Source organism: Palaemon carinicauda, chromosome 22 (assembly GCF_036898095.1).
Source record: "Palaemon carinicauda isolate YSFRI2023 chromosome 22, ASM3689809v2, whole genome shotgun sequence".
Lineage (NCBI taxonomy): Eukaryota > Metazoa > Arthropoda > Malacostraca > Decapoda > Palaemonidae > Palaemon > Palaemon carinicauda.
Window position 1 is genome coordinate 106,086,004 of NC_090746.1, and position 5,000 is coordinate 106,091,003.

The 5,000-nt window shown below is 33.9% G+C and overlaps 2 pseudogenes; one reads left to right on the top strand and one right to left on the bottom strand.

Annotated features, from left to right (window-relative positions):
• The window catches only part of LOC137616014 (uncharacterized), a 3,391-nt pseudogene extending 2,315 nt beyond the window's left edge, over nt 1–1,076 (bottom strand).
• An 887-nt stretch (nt 1,077–1,963) lies between these two features.
• LOC137616015 (uncharacterized) lies at nt 1,964–3,731 on the top strand (annotated as a pseudogene).
• The last annotated feature ends 1,269 nt before the right edge of the window (nt 3,732–5,000 follow it).

Here is a 5,000-nt window from a genome sequence, read left to right on the forward strand (position 1 = left end):
GTATTCTTCCTGTTCTGAAGACAGTGTTTATTCCTCCTTTATGTTCTTCATTTTGTTTACTTTGGTACTTCAAATTTCTTGTTAAGTTAGGTGTATTCTTCCTGTTCTGAAGACCGTGTTTATTCCTCCTTTATGTTCTTCATTTTGTTTACTTTGGTACTTCAAATTTCTTGTTAAGTTAGGTGTATTCTTCCTGTTCTGAAGACAGTGTTCGTGGCTCTTTCTCCTATTACTAAGTGTATTTTGTTATTTAGATATGTTGAATTGTGTTGAATTATTGAACTATTTGCCATATGTTTAATTATTATAGTGAAGTGTTTTGTTGAAACTATTTCGTTCATGTATAAGTGTTAAGTAATTCATGTTAATTTGTATAATTAGTAATTAATAATTATAATAAGAGATTGCTGAGTTTCGTTCACCCGACCATGGTTTCGCACAGTTTGGATTTTATTTTGGTGGAATATTATTTTTATTATGCTTCCTACTGAGTGTTAGCTAAGGCCATCTTCAAGCTAAAGTATTTACCACTGAATACGAGGACATTCAGCTTAGGCATGTCATAATATATATGTATATATATACATACATACATATATATATGTATATATATACCTATATATATGTATATATATGTATATATATATTATGTATATTCAAATATATATACACACACACACACACACACATATTATATATATATATATATATATATATATATATATATACTGTATGTGTGTATATATATATGCAATATATTATATATATATATATATATAATATATATATATATATATATATATATATATATATATATATATATATATCCTATCTTAATCCCAGGACACCCACGCAATGCATAGGGGCTCAATGAATTCACGCGATATATTTCTTTCCCGTGCCATCTATTCGAGCTCAACCCAATTCTCATATCCAACCTCATTCTGCATTGTCATCAGCCACGTCCTCTTCTGCTTAGTGGCTTCCATTCAGGTACATGCTGGACTAACATATTTTCCCTTCTCAAAATATGCCCCATCCATCTCCATCTTAATCATCTAACTATATCGTTTCATATTTGTTATATGCTGCTGTCATGTAATTTCCAAAATCATTCTCAATGCGTTAGTCTCAAAGCCAAGAAATTTTGCATCAGTTGTTAGTTTTCTAGGCTACCACGGCTGATGCACTGGTAGTGCCCTAGCAGAAGGGCAAATTAAGAATTTGAAATATACTTAATCCAGGATACATTAAACTTATTTCTAGATATAACAAATTAATTAGTGAAAATTTGGCATTGTGAAACGGCCGAACAATTTGTATTCCGGTGAACAAATCGCTCATTTGCGAAAAGAGTGACATAACTCAAAATTTTGCTATTTTGAGTTATTGCCACCATCAAAAAGCCCGTGTCAAGCTCTATAAGTGACAATAACGTCATAACTGAGTCAGCAAATACGGCCGCTGGAGAGCTTCATGTGTCACTCTTGCACTACCTCGATTGTCATAACATTGGGTATCAATTTCGACACATCTCAGTTACTCAAGAGCTTTATTGGAGTAAGGAAGTATGCTGCTGCGTGAACACTGGCATATTTTGTACTATGTCATCATTGTAACTAACGTGAGTATTCCCTTACTATGTTTATTTTTTCATGTAGAATGTATTAATTTGAGTTGAGACAGTATTCATGCAAACCTCTAATGAGGCTATATGAAACTATTCCAAGATATGACAGTCTTCAAGCAAACTACTACTAACATCTAAGTATTTACTCAAGTTATGTCACTATTACAACCCACTAAAACCTACAGAGCTTTCAAGGAAATTAGACTATCTCAATATATGACTCTATTGAAGCAAACAATATGATTCTTAACCATTTTTACAAATTTTATTTAGAATTAGGTCGCTCTTCCCACAGAACAAGAGAGTCATATCAATTTAAGCAAAATTTATAATATGAATAGCAGAGGTAAGAAGCTCGTGAACTTGGCGTTGCAGTCCAAAGAGAACATGAATGGGTTAAAGCCTTCCCAAGTTGATGACAATAACTCCAAAACATGTTAGTATTTTACCTACGTATTTTTTTTTTAAAGATTTTGAACAAAATAATTAGTACCTACAAGATGTTATTTTTTTCTCTTCTACGATTTATAATCAATTTATATGCATCTTTTATAAAATTGAGCATTTAAAAAGAATTTCAGCTAGCCTAGGAAATAATATTGATATACTTTTTTGTTGTTGTTGCAGCAACCACTCCCAGTGCATCACCAATGAACTCCGTCAAAAGCCGATCATCAAGTATTAAACTCATCCTCAAGTAATTCGTCCTCAACATCAAGTTAATCTTCAGAGTCAAGTGATACTTTATGTAGTGACGTCGATACAGATGATTCAGTTGCTGATAAAGATTACGTGCCTGATAAAGAGGATGAAACAGATGAGACTGAAAATGAATCACTACCAAGAAATCAGTCACTTTGTCCAGATAAATCAAAAGCAAGCCAGGAAAGCGTGTCTATTTTGGTAAGTCCGGCGAAGAAAGGCATCAAACAAAAGAGGCGTCCTGAAACATGGAAGAGAAACAAACAAAAACAGCTGCGAAATGCGGGAAAAGCCTACACCATGCATACCAAAGAAAAAACAATGAGGACAGAAAGAAGAATGAAACCACCTTGTGGTGAAAAATGTAGGCTTAATTGTTCATCGAAAATCGATGAAGAAGCTAGAATGGAGATCTCAAACTCTTATTGGGACTTGGGTGAATTATCCCTACAGCGCCAATTTATAGCCAATTCAATAACAGCCATTGAACCGACCTATAGATACGTTCGCATAGGTAGAAGTCGTCAGCCAAGAGCCTTGAACAGCGCATTTAATTTCCATGTGAATGGTGAGAAAGTTCGAGTATGCAAGCTGTTTTTTAAGAACACCTTGGATATAAATGACAGAGCAATACGCACAGTTCTAGAAAAACAGAAAAAAATTGCTGGAACACTATTGGAACCTGACCTCAGAGGAAAACATGACAATCATGCTACTGTTAGTCAAGAAATTCGAGATGGAATAAAGCAGCATATAGACTCCATACCAAAAATTGAAACCCACTACACTCGAAGAACAGAAGAACAGAAGCAGTTTGGAAATTATACACTCTTCTACTGAATATTCACAGAGGAGTATAATATTTCCTTCTACACTCCCAAAAAGGATCAATGCGATGTTTGCACCGCTTTTGAAAACGCCACTGAAACTGAGAAATATGATATGAAGGAAAGTTATGATTTGCACCATCGAGAAATGGAATGATCAAGAACAGAAAAAGCACGAGATAAGGAGAAGAAAGACTGTGCTGTTGCAGTATAGGATTTACAGGCTGTTATCCAGCTACCTAAAGGAGAGGTTTCAGTATTTTTCTATAAATCCAAATTGAATGTACTTAATTTTACCATATACAACCTGATATCTAATGCATGCAATTGTTATATTTGGAATGAATCAAATGGCCATAGAGGAGTAAATGAGCTTGGTACTTGTGTTCTGAAGTACTTAAAGGATACTTGTGATTCTGGTTGCACTGATTTTATTTTTTATTCTGATAACTGTTCAGAACAGCAGAAAAACAAGTTTATGCTCGCTCTATATCTGTATGCTGTAACAAACTTGGATATACATTCCATTACTCACAAGTACCTGATCAAAGGGCATACTCAAAATGAGGGAGATTCGGTGCATTCGCTGATCAAGAGGCAAGTTAAAAGGCTTCTTAAAAGTGGACCGATGTATGTCCCTGAAACTTTTGTAACCGCTGTTCGTGCAGCTAAAAAAAAAAGGTGATCCTTTCGTTGTCTAGGAACTCTGCTATGAAGATTTCAAGAACATAAAATCATTAGTCAATGAGATTGGTCCCATGAACCTGAAAGAGTTGAAACTTTCTGATGCAAAAGTTCTGAGAGTAATCAAATCTTCACCAAGATCTGTCTTCTATAAGAATTCATACGCAGATGACTTTCAAGAAACCACGGTTCTCAAAGCTAAGAACTACCCAAGGACAGTTAGTCTGCTACCTGCATCTAGTGTCAAGCCCGGGCTTCCTAAGAACAAGAAGGATGATCTCATTGGATTGTGCAAGAAAAACCTTATTCCAAACCAATACAAGTTGTTTTATGAGAGCCTTTAATTATTATTACTGCTCTGTAGATGTTCACTTATTTTAGGAAAGTATATTGTAAGGAAATTGTAAGGAAACAATCTATGTATCTCCTAAGTTGAACTTACTACTTAAATTTTTATTTATATGATGCAAACACTGGCTGAAATTTATTTCTTATTTTTTTGTTCTTCATTTATTAGAATCTTTGAGGAGAATAAACTATAAAATCATCTGTTTATATTTTATTTTCATAATCTAATATAACAAATGCATGATATTTTTAGCAAGAAAAAGTCAAGTGACATAAAAAACGAAACTTTCTGTGTAACTTAGTATTTGGAGCTTCGCTTTAGCAATATTATCTTCATGATATACAGATAATTTGAGCCAGACAATACCTTTTAATATCCGTCATAAAACGGAACAAAATAATTTCATGTGCACAAAATGAGCAATTCTCGTAGTAATAGTGTCATATTTTGACTTGAAACTCAAAAGTTGTGACGGTTTTGCAACTAGATGGTCATAACTATGATTGCATGAAAAAAAGGCCCTCAGTTCTTTTGATATTCATTGCAACACTTATTATAAGCTAGCTAAATGTGTTGTCTACGTTTTAGTTTGAGAAAGGTCATCATTCAAGTGATAGTTACAAACTACAGCGACATTGAAAACTGTTTTTGCCTCTCCTGAAAAATGTCCATTTTTGAGTTATGACACTGTTCTCGCAAATGAGCGAAATATTAGACAACATAAAGACCAAATCATGACCCAAGAGAATTAGTACAAACTAACATGTTGCAACCAACAAACAATCCTCCTAAGCAAAGAGAGAGAGAG